The sequence below is a fragment of the Podarcis bocagei genome, assembly GCF_964188305.1.
Source record: "Podarcis bocagei genome assembly, chromosome: 1".
Lineage (NCBI taxonomy): Eukaryota > Metazoa > Chordata > Lepidosauria > Squamata > Lacertidae > Podarcis > Podarcis bocagei.
In genome coordinates this window covers 106,253,749-106,270,868 of record NC_138125.1, presented here as the reverse complement: position 1 = coordinate 106,270,868, position 17,120 = coordinate 106,253,749, and positions in this window count along the sequence as shown.

Sequence of the window (17,120 nt, the reverse complement as noted above, 5' to 3'; positions counted from 1 at the left end):
TCATGTGCAAAACAGCCCCTGAACTGAACACATTATCTTTTAACCAAAATAAGTCTTTCAGACCATACCGAGCATCCTAAAGGATGTTGCACGCTTGAAGGTTGGTTATTAGTTGTACCAAATGCTGTAGTAGCATCTGCTCGCAACTAGCCAGAAATCATGTTTAAGAACAAGAAAATCTACTTCAGCCAAATCCCTGTTGGGAGGGCTTTAGCCTGAACAAAAGGCCCCCGTGACTACTGATTTCCATAACAGATGTAGTATCTGAGGCATGACAGCTCAGTGTAGTGTTGCTGTTCCATTATATGCCGTTCCCTGCATATCCATCTGCAGGAAACAGTTCTTTCATTTTATTAATTGCTCCTAGTGTCCTCTACATTAGAATGCATTGCTCAGACAATAGGTTTTTGTGCCACACAGATCATTGTAATAGGCTAGCTTTCCTTTACTTGTAAAGTTAAAGGTTACTGCCTTGACATGTTTGAGGCTAGGAAAGCCTGTTATTAATCCCAACTACAGAGTTGCCTTTCCTGGGCTTGTGCTTAAGGAAATACTGTGTTTTCATACATCACTCCCCACCAAATGATCTATTGAATTAAGAAAGATAAGTATGCGGAACCCAAGGTAATCCTCAGGCAGGAAATGATGTATAGTCAATAGTGGATGCCGTAGAGTCAATAGTAGTGTGGTGTCGGCACTCACCTGATCTACCGATAGCTGGGTCCCTGTGACTTGGAAGGGTAGGACTGACATGGCAATCACTGGATTGACTCTGCCAGTGTGTTTGCACAACGCCACCATCTCTGTTGCCTTGGTCCTTCTCCCCTCTCCCAGTAAGCAGAAGGGACTCAGTTGTCAGGAGGCCTGACGAGCTCCATGTACAGTATGCAGTATATACTGACTGAATACTGCTCTGTCATTTGTAGGGATGTCCACAAGGTTATTAAATCAAAGTGTGTGATGATAAGAGGATAATTGGGAGCATTATTTGCAGAGGTTTGAATCATATGGCAGCTGCACACTAAATTCTAATGAAATGAGGTCTTGATCAGGTTGATTCTGAAATCAGTGGTCACAGGGCTGACTATTACAAAATTATGTTCCGCCTCCTCTGAAATGTGCAAGAATTTTGCCAGCCAATGCATTCATTTGCTATGCTTTCTCTCCCCACTATAAAAGAGCTGAAAGAAGTTTGTAGCTTTTGGTACAGCACTAGCAGACATCTCCCTCTTGCACGTGGGTGGGTATCATTTTGGGTACATAAGGTCCAAAAGTAAGATCACTATTAATATATAGAGAAGTAGATAATATATGATAATGGAGATGTCATTATTTATGTGCCATCACATCATACAATCTACCACAGACAATCCTCTTCTTAAGGGTAATTTACTCATGTGCGCACATTTTATTTTAAAGTTTATATCCTACCTTATATATCTCATTGCATGTAGCAAATGAACATCCCCCTTTTAAAAAAATCACAATTTTTTCATCTTATACATCCCCCCCCTTTTTAAAAAAAAGTACAATAAACTTAATTTCAGAATCCAACAAACAACAAAACTGATCCAGATCACATCTCTCTAAAAGTCTTAATTGATGTTGGGTCTCCCTAGGTAAGATGTTCCACAAAGAGAGTTGCATTTCTGTCCGGTTGCATTTCTTCAGAGAGCTATTTGGGTGTGAGTAGCCTTAAACTCCCATGCTTGTAACTACGTGGCGCAGAAGTCCAATGCCTTCAGTGATTCTTTTAAAAATGACATCAAATATTTGCCCATAATATGATATTAAGCATTTTTAAACACCAAGTGCAATAAGGGCCAAAGGCAAAGCGATTGTCTTAATTGTCACTAAAGATGTCACATCTACTATGAAATAGTGCCCATCCTTAACATTTTGGCAATCAAAACTATATTCAGCACTGCAACTGCACTAAGATTGAATGCAGAGGAAGGAAGGGGAATTGTATTCAGCCAGTAATGGCATATTGCCCCCCATAACCTGGAGGGAAGCCTATGGATCAATTCATTGTCAGAATTATCTGGCAATACTCTAATGCTGTAAGATGCTTCTCCCACCCCACCATGACTCACAGATTTCTATGGTTCATAGTGATAGCTTTGAAGGTGTATACAGTGGTACCCCGCAAGACGAATGCCTCGCAAGACGGAAAACCCGCAAGACGAAAGGGTTTTCTGTTTTGGAGGCGCTTCGCAAGACGAATTTCCCTATGGGCTTGCTTCGCAAGACGAAAGCCCATAGGGAAATCTCCGGGGACCTCTTTTAAATGCTGGTGGTGGGGAGCAAAGCCTTTCCCCCCCTCCGGCCTTCAGAAGAGGTCCAGGAAGGCCGACGGGGGCCGAAAGGCTTTGCTCCCCACCGCCAGCATTTTAAAAGCAGTCCGGGATAGCAGGAAAGAGCTTCCCGCTATCGCGGACGGCTTTTGAAGGCAGGCGGGGGGAAGCAAAGATTTTTGCCCCCCGCCCGCCTTCAGAAGAGGTCCAGGACCTCTTCTGAAGGCGGGTGGGGGGCGAAAGTCTTTGCTCCCCCCTGCCTTCCTTCCCGGGAGAGTGGAGAAAGGCAGCGCCTTTCTCCACTGTCCCAGACGGCTTTTGAAGGCAGGCGGGGGGGCAAAGACTTTCGCCCCCCACCCGCCTTCATAAGAGGTCCAGGACCTCTTCTGAAGGCGGGCGGGGGGCGAAAGTCTTTGCTCCCCCCTGCCTGCCTTCCCGGACAGCTTTTGAAGGCAGGCGGGGGGGGGGGCAAAGACTTTCACCTGCCCCCGCCGCCCCGCTTCGGAACGCTGCTCCGAAGTGGGGCGGGGGGCGGGAACACCTGCCCCCGCCGCCCCGCTTCGGAACGCTGCTCCGAAGCCGGGCGGGGGGGCGGGAACACCTGCCCCCGCCGCCCTGCTTCGGAACGCTGTTCCGAAGCGGGGCGGGGTGCGGGAACACCTTCTGAAGGCGGGCGGGGGGCGAAAGTCTTTGTCCCCCCTGCCTGCCTTCCCAGGGGCTTTTACATCGCCCCGGACAGCGGAGAAGTCCTCCGCTGTCCCGGGGCAATTTTAAAATGCCGCCCGCCAGCATTTTAAGATCGCCGGGACAGCGGAGAAGTCCTCCGCTGTCCCGGGGTTTTTTAAAATGCTGGGGGTGGGAAGAAAAGCCCTTGTCCCCCCCTCCCCAGCCTTCAGAAGAGGTCCAGGGACAGTCTGTCCCCGGACCTGGTCTGAAGGCGGTTTCCCTAGGAACGCATTAATTTATTTTCAATGCATTCCTATGGGAAACCGTGCATCGCAAGACGAAAAACTCGCAAGACGAAGAGACATGCGGAACGAATTAATTTCGTATTGCGAGGCACCACTGTATTGCAGAAGCAAGGCGAAGGGAGTGGTATATTAAAACAAATGTTCCTTAATGCTTTTTAGAACATGACAAGGCATCATAAGGACGTCTGGAGTGATAATGCAATTCATAATATCCAGGGAGTCCTTAAAATAAAATAAAAGCTTTCAAACTACACTCAGAAAAAAGCAGTGGCATATAACAGATGGGGGGCTGGTAACAGAAACAATTGAGATCCCTTATGAAAATCCCTCTTGCAATACACAAGCTGTTTAATTGCAGGGTTGCACCTCATCTGTTAGGTCCACCCATCTTGGCAGAGAAATGAAAAGAAAAAGAAAAAAAGAATGAAAATGAAAAAGGTTTACTTCATTTCTCAGGTACATTGAGACTGGAGCTGGGCAAATAATTGTGTTCATTTCTTTTCCCTAGCCATATTAATATCTATGTTTCCTAGACAGAAGAAAGCTTTTCACAATCCAAACATTAGAATTGTTCTGTCAGGTATTTAGAAGCACCTGTAGCAACTGCAATGAACATTGACAACAGCAATTCTAACTCATTAGCAGTACATGTTGAGAAGAAAGGTGAAAATCTAGTCTTCTAAATCCAGTTTTAGGTGTTCAAGTTATATTAAGGGCATTTTCCATATAAATTCATTCCTTTCCTTTCCTTTCCTTTCCTTTCCTTTCCTTTCCTTTCCTTTCCTTTCTCTCTCTTTTGGCTAGCTCTTATGGTGCTTTGACAGAATCAGATTACATATCCAGCAGTGAGTTGTCAAATGGCAAAACATATGTTTAGGTGACTCAGCCCAGTGTCTACACAAGAAAGTCCTTCACAAAGGGAATTAATTAATACATTAATAAATTCTCTACTGCAACATGTCAGTGACTTTGATAAGTTTAGCCAGTACAGTTGGGTGTTACTTGCATGCAGCGAAACAAATAAATAGAATGGGAAAGAGAAACCAGAGACAGTAAAGAACACAAGACCCTGGTGTTTTCAGACCTCTTTCACAATACTTAAACTGTCTGTACAATTTGCCCTGAAACCTAAGATAGAGAGGTAGCACCATGTCATATTTTCATGGAAGACGCAAGATTTGAACTAGGCACTTCTTGATTCACAGTTCAGCCAAAAGAAGGTACTGGAGAAGCAAAGCTCATCTAAAGTTTATATCCTGTCTTAAATGACACCCCCTGGTTCTGTGAATGGTCTTTCCTGTTTCTCCTGCACTATGAAAGGAGGAAGAGAAATTCACAAAGATTTGTGCGCCAACGTCAAGTGTTTAGATCAGTAAAGATGACCAAGGTGGAATCTACACACGTATAAAAAACATTGTGAGAATGCTTTTTAAAAAAAGTTTTGAAAAAATATATTGAATTTGCCATAGCTCACCATCGCCATCTTGTGTCAAATTTGTATAATGCACTTTACAACACACTTAAAATGTTTAGTTTGCAGCTGCAGAGCTAAGTCCCAACCTGAAGCCAGGGAGGAGCTAAGTTGTCCTTAGGAATCTAAATTTTCCCTGCTGCAGTCAGTGCAATTCACAGAATGATCATCAAGGACGTGACTTTCCTTCCTATCATGGCTGTGGTTACAGCAATATTGCAAAGCAAAGTCAGTACTCCTTCTGATGCCAGTGAAGTTGCTGAGGGCAATGGTAGTGTTGACTCCCCCATCCTTTAATAGTTTAGCAGTGTCTGAGTGCACTGGCGGAGGAAGAGGGGGGTGGGGGGAATACACCGCCCCTGGCACCATGATTCCGGTGGGGTGCTATTGCGGCTGGCCCCCCCCACTGGGCCATGCCCCTGGGGGCAGCGTGCCACGGCCCCAGGACGTACGCCAGCCATGCCCCCGCCTGCTCTCCGCCCCTGGTACCGGAGGATGAAGCTTTGCCACTGTCTGAGTGTCCTCGGCATTTAAACCTGCTGTGAAAGGGTCCAGGGTGCAAGGTGTTTCTGGGATGCTATGGGATGAAAAAGCTACTATCTCTGGTGAAGCAGGCCTTCTTGCTAGGAATAGCCAAACTGGAATAATCCCCAGGAATATTTTAGCCCCTCTTTCCAAGCATGCAGCAACTTCCTAGCCACTTGGAGCAGCTCTTACCTTTAACAATGTTTTAAAAAAGAAGGGAAAGCATGTTTTTTTTTTGGGGGGGGGTGGAATTATATTTGGGCTACCTTTTGTCCACCACGGATATCCCCAAATTTCTTCCATTGTAAAAAAAAAGTCTGAGGAAAATGGGAAAGACCATTTCTGGCTGTATTTAAAGAAACAAGCAGGAGCTGAATTTGGGCAGAGACTCCTACATGTTTAATTTTCACAGCTTCAGGCCATTCTTGGCCCTGATCTTGTAGCTTTCTCAGTAACAATGAAGGGGATCTTATCTCCACATTTCCTTTGTTCTCTGGGAAAGAGATGATCCTGTAAGAGTATAAATGATGTATGAAATGAAAAGCCTCCTGCTCCCAAAAGGAGAGGATTCAGGAAGTACTTAATGGTTTAATGTGTTATTTATCGGTTTGCTAATTGGCAAATTGCCTCAGACAACAAAACCTCAGGAGCCTAATGAATAATCCCTTATTTCACCCACATCTATTCCCCCAAGCAGAAATGCACTCTTTCCATCTCACTAGGCTTAGCATAGTTTTCTCTGGCTGTCTATCAGATACCACAGTGAAATGAGAAAGCTGTGGAATATGAAGGCAGATAGCCCAACATGTACACCGCCTTGAGCTCCTTGGAGAAAAAGGTGTGATAGAAAAGCATAAAATAATCAAGTAAATTAAAAAAAAACAAGAACCCAGAAAATGCCACGTAAATCTAATTTGCAGATCTGAAGCATATGATGAGTACATTCAGTTGTCACTGACTTCTTTCTCTGCTGTTTTATGCAGACCTCTTTTCTACATATATGTACTTCCTCTGGTGTGATGTGGTTTATGCCAAATTTAATCCAATACTTCACATATTGCATTAGCACTACATGTTTTCCCCAGTTGAATACATTATTCTACAGTGTTCAAGAAACAATAACTACGACCCTTAATTCACACCAGATGAAGAGGTGGTGTGTGCAAGGCACTGTCTGAAAACTGAAAATTCACTACTCTGGCAGTGTTTACAACAGTAGCAGCTAGCATTGTGACCTCCAGATACTGAGGGCTACAACTCTCATCTTCCCTAATTGTTGGCCATGTCCCTGAGGCTGATGGGAGTTGTAGTCCATAACATCTTGGGGGTGCTACATTGGCTACCCTTGTCCACAGCGCTGCAAACCGGAAATTAGAATGTGCACCAAGCAGCTCTAGTGTACAAGGTACCTTTTCTAAAAGGTGTATTTGCTTGGTTCCATTGGGAAGGTTGAACTGGGCTTAAGGAACCTGAGTAAATCCATGCTCAGCTATAATGCTCATCAGGTAGCATTACTTGGTCCCCTGGACTGTGAGAGAGGGGGATGCTGCTCAGACTGCCCAAGTCTGCCCAACCCTGCTGTTGCCAGGCTGCCTGAGGCAGTCACTTGAGGTGGTTGGGCAGAGGCAGGGACTGAGGAGGGGGATGAAGGGAAGGAGAGGGGTTTGGTTGTCCTGGACTGGCCTTGGATGGTCACATGAGTTGCCAAGGGGAGAGAATGAATCAAAATGGCTGGCAAACCCCTACAGGAGGCAGACTGCAGGTCCATGCTGCATTTCTGCTGGTTGACTCAGGTGTGCCTGGGTGGACGGGCCTGTCTCATTTTCTAGCTGAGAGGTTGTACCCTAGATTTGAATCAGGGACCTCCAGCATCAGCTCTTCCAGTCATCTTGGGCTCTTCCTGCAGCCCATGTGTTCTGGCCTCTATGATTGGCTCTTAGGGCTGTGGGGAGGGGCAGAAAAACGCCCCATGAAAGATTAATGTCTACTTGAGGGCTTAGGTTGAGTCATTAGGGATCTGCTCTGCTGTGTTGCAATGTGGGTTTGAGTCCTGAGCAGCGCCAGATTCACGTATAAGCTAAACAAGCTATAGCATAGGGCCCCACTCTCTTGGCCCCCCCCCCAAAATTAAAGGGGGTAAAAACTCCAAAAGGGATGCGGAAGGCGCTGTGGGTTAAACCACAGAGCCTAGGACTTGCCGATCAGAAGGTCGCGGTTCGAATCCCCGTGACGGGGTGAGCTCCCGTTGCTCAGTCCCTGCTCCTGCCAACCTAGCAGCTCAAAAGCACGTCAAAGTGCAAATAGATAAATAGGTACCGCTCCAGCGGGAAGGTAAACGGTGTTTCCGTGTGCTGCTGTGGTTCGCCAGAAGTGGCATAGTCATGCTGGCCACATGACCCGGAAGCTGTATGCCGGCTCCCTCGACCAATAAAGCGAGATGAGCGCCGCAACCCCAGAGTCGGCCACAACTGGACCTAATGGTCAGGGGTCCCTTTACCTTTACCTTTACATTTCCAAAATATAAGATAAGTTCAACAATTACTTTGATAAAATACATATTTTGTTATGTGCAATGTCTTTAGATACCTTTTAGGTCCATAAATTACCATATAGCATATATTCAACACAAAAAACAGTGACAATTTGTTGTTGACAAAGGACAGCTGGATATATCAAGGGCCCCATTACCTTCAGTAGCTTAGGGCCTCATCAAACCTAAATCCGGCTGTGGTCCTGAAAGCTCCTTCTCTTTTGCCCCCAAATGTGACTGTTCCCCCATTCTCTCCTCTGAAGTATGCATAAGATGACTATGTTTTACCTTTCCTATCAACCTTCACTGGTTTTAAATATTTTTATATGTTCTGAATGGATTTTTTAAATTTTATTTTATTTTATTTTTTGCATTTTCTGGTATTATTGGCTGGAACAAAGACCCCACCTTTCAGCTTGTTCTTGAGTTGCATTCATTTTTCTATGCAATGGTGTGTTAATCTTCTTGCCAATAAACAGTGTCGTCTTCTGGGCCTACTGAAGTGAGTAAACCTGCCTTATAATACCTAAGAACTTGTTTTTCTGCTTTGCTGTTTACTGTCCTGGGCTCATGGGGAGAAAGGGCAGGGTAGACACCTAATGAAATAATTAACTCCTGTTTCCTGCTTCCCATCTTTGTGGTCTGTGCAGAGAGCCATGGCAGTCTGGTGCTGTCAGTGTGGCTGCACACACAGCACACAATGGCTCCCTCAAAGAATCATGGGAACTGCCATTTACCCTCCACAGATCTACAATTCCAAGCACCCTGAGCAAACAACCGTCTCCAGCATTCTTCGAGGGGAGTAATATGCTTTAAACGCATGGAGTGTACACAGCCACCTTAGACTCTGTGGATACCTGTGTTACACACCCTCCAACATTTCTCCAGTGAAAATAGGGATGTCCTTGTTCAATAATAATAATTCTACTATTCATACCCTGCCCATCTGACTGGGTTGCCCCAGCCACTAGAGGGCAGCTTCCAACACAAATAAAAACATAATAAAACATTAAATATTGAAAAACTTCCCTAAGCAGAGCTGCATTTCAGACGGCTCGGGGGGTTGATAACTCCATACCTTTCAACATTTCTGCGATGAAAATAGGGACGTCCTAAGGAAAAGTGGGACATTCCAGGATCAAATCAGAAACTGGGATGGCTTCTGTAAATCCGGGACTGTCCCTGGAAAACAGGGACACTTGGAGAGTCTGTTGTTATAGGCAAGGCTGGCCCAAGACATTTTGGCACCTGAGGTGAACAACAAAAAGAGAGACTGATGCGTAAACCAGTGGTCAGTTCACTAGTAGGTACATCTGTGTCGCCAAGAGGAAGTCTGGTTCATACTGTAATCTGAGGGGCTGGCTGTGAGCAATAGGGTACATCCATCTTCACACAGAGCCACCATCCTAAAGGTCAGTCTTAACCCCGAAACTCTGGAATGTGACAAATGTATCCTATAGAAGATACATAGCTGGAGGTAATAAGTCTTTGAGCAATGTGTTAAAAGTCAGATGGATTCAGGGCTCGAGACGGTGCTGGAGCATTCAGATAAGGCAATATATTTGGAAGTTGTTGTAGGAAACTTCCTAAATCTGTCAGGCAGGCCTACGGCTGACAGGAATGCCGGGGAGCCAAATACCGTGGTGTATCGCAAGAAGAAGAGAACATAAATCAGGAGGAGACGGCGTTATATAATTACTTATTTCGCTGATTAAATCTCCCATAAAGTGAGATGTACACTATAGCAAAGGTCATTAAGGCTTAACCAGGATATAACTCAGAACTGTCAGAATGCCTGAGTGATTCTCCAGGGTCAGTTGATTTTCTTTTTCCAATTAGATAGACTGGAAATCTATGGAGACGGAGAAATTCTAAATGAACCTACCTTAAAATGAAGAAGGACACCTATTGGGCTTTTATCATTCTATGAGCTCCTGCCTGGCTTAGAGAGGGAGGCACGATGCTCTCACGGGTCCAAGAGCCCTCCCATGACCTTCCCAAAGGCCACCTGGATGAAGGGCTCCAGCATCCTGTCAGAGGCCTGGCACTTCCTTCCCCAAGCTCAGGAAACTTCTGCCTGGCTTATGGAGGGAGGCGTGATGTCAGTCCCTCCAATCGTCCTCATAAGCTGCTGGTGCCACTGGCCCTAGCTGCTCCCCTACAAAAACAATAATAATCTCCACACACCACTGTCCCTATCTGAAACCCTGGAGCACTGCTGTGAGTTAGTGCAGACTATATTGAGCTAGATGCACTCATAAAACTGATTTCTATAATGCTATGGTTTTGAAGAAAACGGGTCAGTATCATGACTCACACGTTACAGATATGGTCCTTAAGCAATGGTGGCTTTCCACCACTAAGATTATATAGGGTGCATAGTGTTGGCATATCAGCCCTAGCTGTGAGAATGACCCATCTAAATGCACCCTAAAAAGTTTTTTAAAAAATAAATCTATGCATGTAGGTCAATAAAATTCCTGTTTATGCTGGGCATAAATATATGATGATGTCAGTGAATCATTCACATCATTTAGAAATGAAATCAGAATATCTGGGATGTTCTGTTTATACATCTGTGCTGCAGTATATTATGCATGTTATTCATACTTCAGAAAACCAACACATGAAATATGGGTCAGGCATATAGGATCAGGACTGGCACCAGACTGCTGTGGGCCCTTGGCCTGGTGTAGAATAAGGAATCATAGAATTGTAGAGTCAGGACCATCAAGTCCAACCCCCTTGCAAGGCAGAAATATGCAGCTATCCCTTGATGGGATCAAACCTGCAACCTTGGTGCTATCAGCACCACGCTCTAACCAACTGAGCCATCCAGCATTAAATCTCAAAAAGATGTATGCATAATTTGAATGGTCTTCTGAAAGACACCTTTCATTTCATGGCATGATCAAATAATTCTTGGGGAATAGCTACATTGCAAACATGCCTCAATTTATACCGATTTTAGCAGTCGTAGCTTCCCCAACAAAAAAAGGAATTTGGGAGATGGTAGTTAGCTAAAGGTGCTGGGAATTCTCTTAAGATATCCCTTTCTCATTCACAGAACTACGGTACATTTTCCCAGGTTTCCCTGTGGACTGGAGTAACCATTTAAATATAAATTTGTTCTAAAGAGATATTCCAAAACCCAGTACAGACTAATATTCATTGAAAATAAACTAATATGCACTATTAATTGAAAATACATTGATCTGCACTAATATTCAATGAAAATACAGAGCTTACGCATGTGTCTCCCTGTTGGATTTCATCCATGCTCTTTAAGTCTCAGTTGCTAATGAACTTGACATTTCTTTCCTTCATTTTTTAAAAAAGTGCTGAGTGGCATGTTTTGGACTATTAGATCCTTAAATTATCTCTTCCATAATTTGCATGTGCCAGCATTAAATTCCATTTAGCTGTCTGTACTATGACTCACCCAGTAAACGGTTGTTGGCATTTGCACTGCAACAGTCTTACCACCACCTCAGCCCTCCCAGTAAGCTGCGGTAACACCAATTATAGGAGGCCAGGTAAGTTTGGCTGCTGCACTGACTGCCTTTTATAGTCATTTCTGCACAAAAGGGCCCAATGGCCAGCCTGGGAAGGCAGGGCCCATCCAGAATTTGAGAATATTTGACTGCCAAGAAGATATTTCGAGCTGCAGTTATGTTAACTTACCGTATGGAGCAAGTGTTTGAAGTTCTAGCCCTGAGAGCTTGTGACATTTGGGATAATCACAGATGTTACAGAAGCTGTGGAATTAAGCCAATGATAATAGGGACAACGTAGGGACGCGGGTGGCGCTGTGGGTTAAACCACAGAGCCTAGGACTTGCTGATCAGAAGGTCGGCGGTTTGAATCCCCGCAATGGGGTGAGCTCCTGTTGCTCGGTCCCTGCTCCTGCCAACCTAGCAGTTCAAAAGCACATCAAAGTGCAAGTAGATAAATAGGTACCGCTCCGGCGGGAAGGTAAACGGCATTTCCGTGCGCTGCTCTGGTTCGCCAGAAGTGGCTTAGTCATGCTGGCCACATGACCCGGAAGCTGTACGCCGGCTCCCTCGGCCAGTAAAGTGAGATGAGCGCCGCAACCCCAGAGTCGGTCACGACTGGTCAGGGGTCCCTTTACCTTTAATAGGGACAACACACCAAACTGGCAAGTGTTTCTTCTTTGAGGTTGACTTGGACTCAATTGGTTAGAGCATGGTGCTGGAAACGCCAGTTTTATGATTCTTTATTCTACAACCAGTTTGCAGGCAGCCACCTGGGAACAGACCCCTTACAAATGAAGGACACAGGATCACTACTGTTAGTCATAAAAAGAGAACTGTAATCTGACTCCTCACTTGTGGGAGCTCACATGTTCCAGTCACCTTTGGCATGATTTCCTTTACAGTATTTCACAATCCACATTCCCACCAGACCAGAAATAACACAGCAGCATGCATAAAAACCTACAAAGGCGGGGGTGGGGGGGAATCAGAGAAATCACGATGTCAGGTGAGCTCACACAACAGCCCCAGGGAGAGTGTGGCATTCCAGGATCATCTAAGGAAATTAACTTCAGGCAAATACATTCTGTGGCAGCTCCAGCAAGCACCTTCCTGTGACGCTCTCAGCTTGTACATTGCTGTGGCCTGGATCGTGCGGGTCACACAGGCCTCTGCAACTTCTCGCCCACCAAGCGGACCACAACCACACCACACCAACCTTATAGTGTGTCTGAGCACGTTTTATTTAAGACCCAGCAAAAAGAAGAGGTTTATTGAAGCAGTGGTGAGCCGCACACTTGGCTGGTGGTTTGTGTTTGGCTTAGTGCAGAGGTGAGGAATCTTTTTCAGCTCAGGGGCCACATTCCCTGCCAGGCAGCCTTCCGGAGGCCACACGAGAGTGGTGGCCAGAGGCAAATGTGGTCAGAGCACTGAATGAAACTTTTACCTTCATACAGTGAGCTAGTTTCTTCACAAACTCACATATCCCTTGTCTGTATCCTCCATCCAGGCACGGAAGATGCATTGTCAGAGTTCAATGTAACATTCTACTCAGACATGAACACTGAAGTGTCTGAAGCAAGGACTTTCATGCTCTGCTTATGGGCTTCCCATGAGTATGCAATGTTTCATGGATTGGGTTTTGCTTTTTTCTTTGTATTTCCTTAACTGATATCTGATTATATCTGATTGTGTGTAGATCTATAGATGCAGATACACACACACACCCATTTACTATGCTGTGATTGAGCACAATTTCATGGGAAAGTCACATATAAATATCTGATTGGCCACAGTGAGAAGCAGGAAGCTGGACTTTGGTCCAATCCAGAAGAACTCTTCTTACATTCTTATGGTTTAGGGCAGTTTTCACTCACCTGGCACCCTCTTGACATTTTGGACTACAACTTCCACCAGGCAAAGTGAACATGGTTGAATGGTAATGGATAATGGGAGTTGTAATCAAAGAAATCTGGAGAAGACTGGGGAATCTGGGGAAGACTGGTTTGGAGCGCAGTTCGCTGCAAATGCGCTTCTAGTGTCTGCTTCTGATACTTCTAGCTTTTCTGTTTATTGCTTCCTCTGCACAAACATTTCACATCTTGTATTTCCTATTTCAATGCAGAAAGGGGGGGGGGGAGAGAAAGAATGGCAGAAGCTGCAGACAGAAAATTATTTCCAGCAACTAAAACAATATTAGGCACGGAAGAAAACAACTACACATGAGGGGGACTTACAGTTGCTGCATTTTTGTCATTGTGTTCCTATCGGTGCTATTTTCTCTGGCAATTTACTTGTCAGAAAGATCATGAGAAACTGGTAATTTATTCTGAGCAGAAGGCATTGTGCTGCCGCCACTGCCTTTCCTTATGTGCCTGCAATCTTTCATTTGTCTGAATGGAGCGATGGATGAGCAGATATCATTGTTTGGCATGCCTGGGCTGCCATTCACACCTCTCTTGTTGATTGTGGAGCACCTTATATTAAGGCAAGGCAGCCCTATGCCATCGTCTTACATCAAGGAGAAGCACTACCAAAGTTTAGGGGTAAATGTGTTTTGGTATCTAACTGCATGAGGTGATTTTCCTTTGTGCTACAGGCCTGTGGGCATGGGAGCTCAGTTTCCAGAGCAGCGGCAATGGGGAGAGGAATACTTCCATCTTCCCATCACATTCACTGCTTCTCTCCTCCAAGCTCTCTTTCCATCTGCTTTCCCTGCTGTCCAGGTTCCTGACCAATGTTTGAAACAGGGGACAAGTAGATGGAACTGTTGCTGGGGAAAATGTGGGAGGGTAAGGGACAGGCTCAGCTCCCTCCTTCCATATGCTTCCCCTGGAGGTCAGGGTCTCTAAGCTGTGTTTTGTAAAGAGGAAATTAGCTTTTGATAATGATGATGATTTTCACTTATTTATCGCTTTCCACAAAAAATGTCTCAGAGTGACTTACAAGTCCATAAAAATACAGAAAAGTTTACAAACGTTAAAAAACAAATGCATCTGTCAGGGGTTCAGAGACAGAGGCACAGGTGAGGGAGGAGACGGAGAGCGACGAGGAAGAATCCCAGGACAGTGAGGAAGAGGATGACAATGACTTGAGGTCTTCCATGAGTCTCTCAAGTGAATCGGAGGATTCCCAGAAGGGGGCGCCCCTAGTCAGGCCAAGGGGGGGGTCACAGGGGGGACCTGCCAGGAGCAGGGAAGCAGCAGGGAAACCCCGAGCGGGAGTGGGAGATCGGGGCCGGCTTCCCAGCAGGAACGAAGGGAAGAGAGGGGGGTTCCCAGTGTGACACACGGAGCGGAGCAGGAAAGAGACAGGGGAAGGAGATCTGGGGAGAACGTCCTGGCGGAAGAGGCGGAGAGTAGTACAGGGAGTAGTGTAAGTGTCAAAAGGAAGGTCAGGGGTAGCGAGCGCGCGCCAAGTTCAAATGTGGAGGCGCGCGGAAATGGAGAAAGCCCGGAGGAGGAGCCCAGCCCCAAAGCACGAAGGAGGGGGGAACAGGCATCTCAGGAATCTGCTTCTGGAGAGAGCAGGAGGGAAGGAACCCAGGGGGGCAGAAAGACCCTGTGGAAAAGGAAAGACAGGAAGAGGTGGTCTAGCACAAGCCTCTTAAGTTGGTGCAGGGGCGGGACCGATTCAGAGGGGACTTCAAATGTCTAACGTTAGAGACTCGGGGCTGCGCGCCTCGGTTGTGGAATCAATAATGAACTGCAATAAACATCCTTGTATATAAGAAGAGCTTGGCGTTGGTCTTTTGTGAGCTGAGACCTGAGGCAGCCTCTGACAGTAAGTCCCCTCTCAAAGATACGCAAAAAATTTTTTTGCAAAGCTCACGAAGTTTGGCAGCCCTGAGTATGGAGCAGCAGATAGCTGAGCTACGCAACGCAGTCTCCCAGCTTACCACTGAGGTAGCGATCTCCCAGAAGAGGGGGGAAGAGGCGGAAAAGCGGTGCCAAGATCTGCAAGCCAGGTGGGATCATGCATGCCAGGTGGGGTTCCCGGGGGCCAAAGCTGCTGGAGTAGCACTGGGCAGAAGAGGAGGCAACTTGGTAGCCCACTTCGCTGGGGACCTGAAGCAGTACCCCAGTTTTAGAGCAGACGTCGCTTCGCGACGACTTTAAAGATGAAGAGGAGAAAGTGGGTTTCATTGTGTCCCACTTGCATGGGGAAGCGAGGGCTTGGCTGCGCAATCTGTGGCGCGAGGATTGCCCTGCTCGAAGGGACTCTGATGAATTTATCAAATGCATGGACGCTTGCTTTCAGTCTAGCGTGGATGTGGATGTGGCACGCCAGCAGATCCATGGTTTAAGGCAAGGCAAGGCTTCTGTACGTCAGTACCATGCTCGCTTTTTCGCCTTGCTGAATGTGCTGCGATGGGAGAAAGATTCTCTGGCTGTCAGAGACTTATTTTGGGAGGGGCTCTCTGGCCCGGTGAAGGACGAGCTGGCTAGGGGGGACAGACCTAAAACCCTGGCAGACGTGGTGCAGCGTGCGCTTGCCATTGGAGTGCGCCAGGAAGAACGCCCTTGGCGCAATGAGGGGGGTAGCCAGCTTCACGCACCGTCTAGAGTGCCTCCTTTGTTTCCCAGAGATCCAGGACGTCCGCGTCTCTCCCCTCAGCTGCAGCCAGGGGAGGAGCCTATGGAACTGGGGAGTGCAAAGGCTCAGTCAGCAGCCGGAGCCCCAGCGTCCGGAACAGTCAAGAAGAAGCCTCCTAGAGGGAACAGGAAGTGTTACGTCTGTGACAGTGCAACGCACATGGCGAAAGAGTGTCCCCAGAGGCTCCGGCAGCACACTGCAGCCTTGGCGACAGTAAATGCAGCAGCACAACATGAAGAGCTGTATCAGGGAAACGACAATGCCTGGCTGGAATCAGCAATGTTGGGGCACAGCCAGGCAAGTCAATAGAGCAGTCCCCAGCGCCTTTGCAGCCTACAGACCCCCTGCCACTCAAACCTGTAGTGCAGCTCACTGCAACCCTCCAGCTACCTAATGGACGCACCCTGGAGGTCCCCATCACAATTGACAGTGGGAGCAACGCAGACTTCGTGGGGGTGCAGTTCGTCAAGCAGCATCGCATAGAGCTTCTGCCAGCCACGCTGCCATTGAACGTCGTCACAGTGGATGGCAGGAAGCTGCTGGGGGGGCAAGTGGTACAACAGACGCCGCCCATGGTGATGCAAATTGGCAATCACCGAGAAGTCATCAGTTTCAACGTCACCCGCCTGTCAGACACGCCTATAGTGTTAGGCATGAGTTGGCTGGATAGGCACAGCCCGACCATGGCGTGGTACCAGCGGCAGCTCACCTTCGGCTCGTCCTATTGCACGCAGCATTGCATCCAGACCGGTCAGGAGGAGGAGGGCCAAGAGGAGGGGCAGCAGCTACGTCTCAGCATGGCGCAAGCAGTACCCCTCAAGTACAAGGGGTTTTTGGAGGTTTTCTGCGAGAAGGAGGCTGACCAGTTGCCACCTCACCGGCCCTACGATTGCGCTATTGATCTCTTGCCAGGTACAACGCTGCCGCCTGTGAAGCTGTATTCCATGTCCGAGGAGGAGCTGCAGGAGCTCCGGGAATTCATAGATCACAATCTGCAGCGGGGATTCATCCGAGAATCGAAGGCTGTAGGGGGCAGTCCTGTGTTTTTTGTGAAGAAGAAAGACACGCCCCAAAAGAGGCTGATCGTAGACTTTAGATTCATAAACTCAAAGACAAAACCCGCGGCCTTTCCCATGCCCAAGATCGACGACCTGCTCGCGACGGTGCGGAAAGGGAAGATCTTCACCAAGTTGGATCTCCGCGGAGCTTACAATCTCATACGCGTGCGAGAGGGTG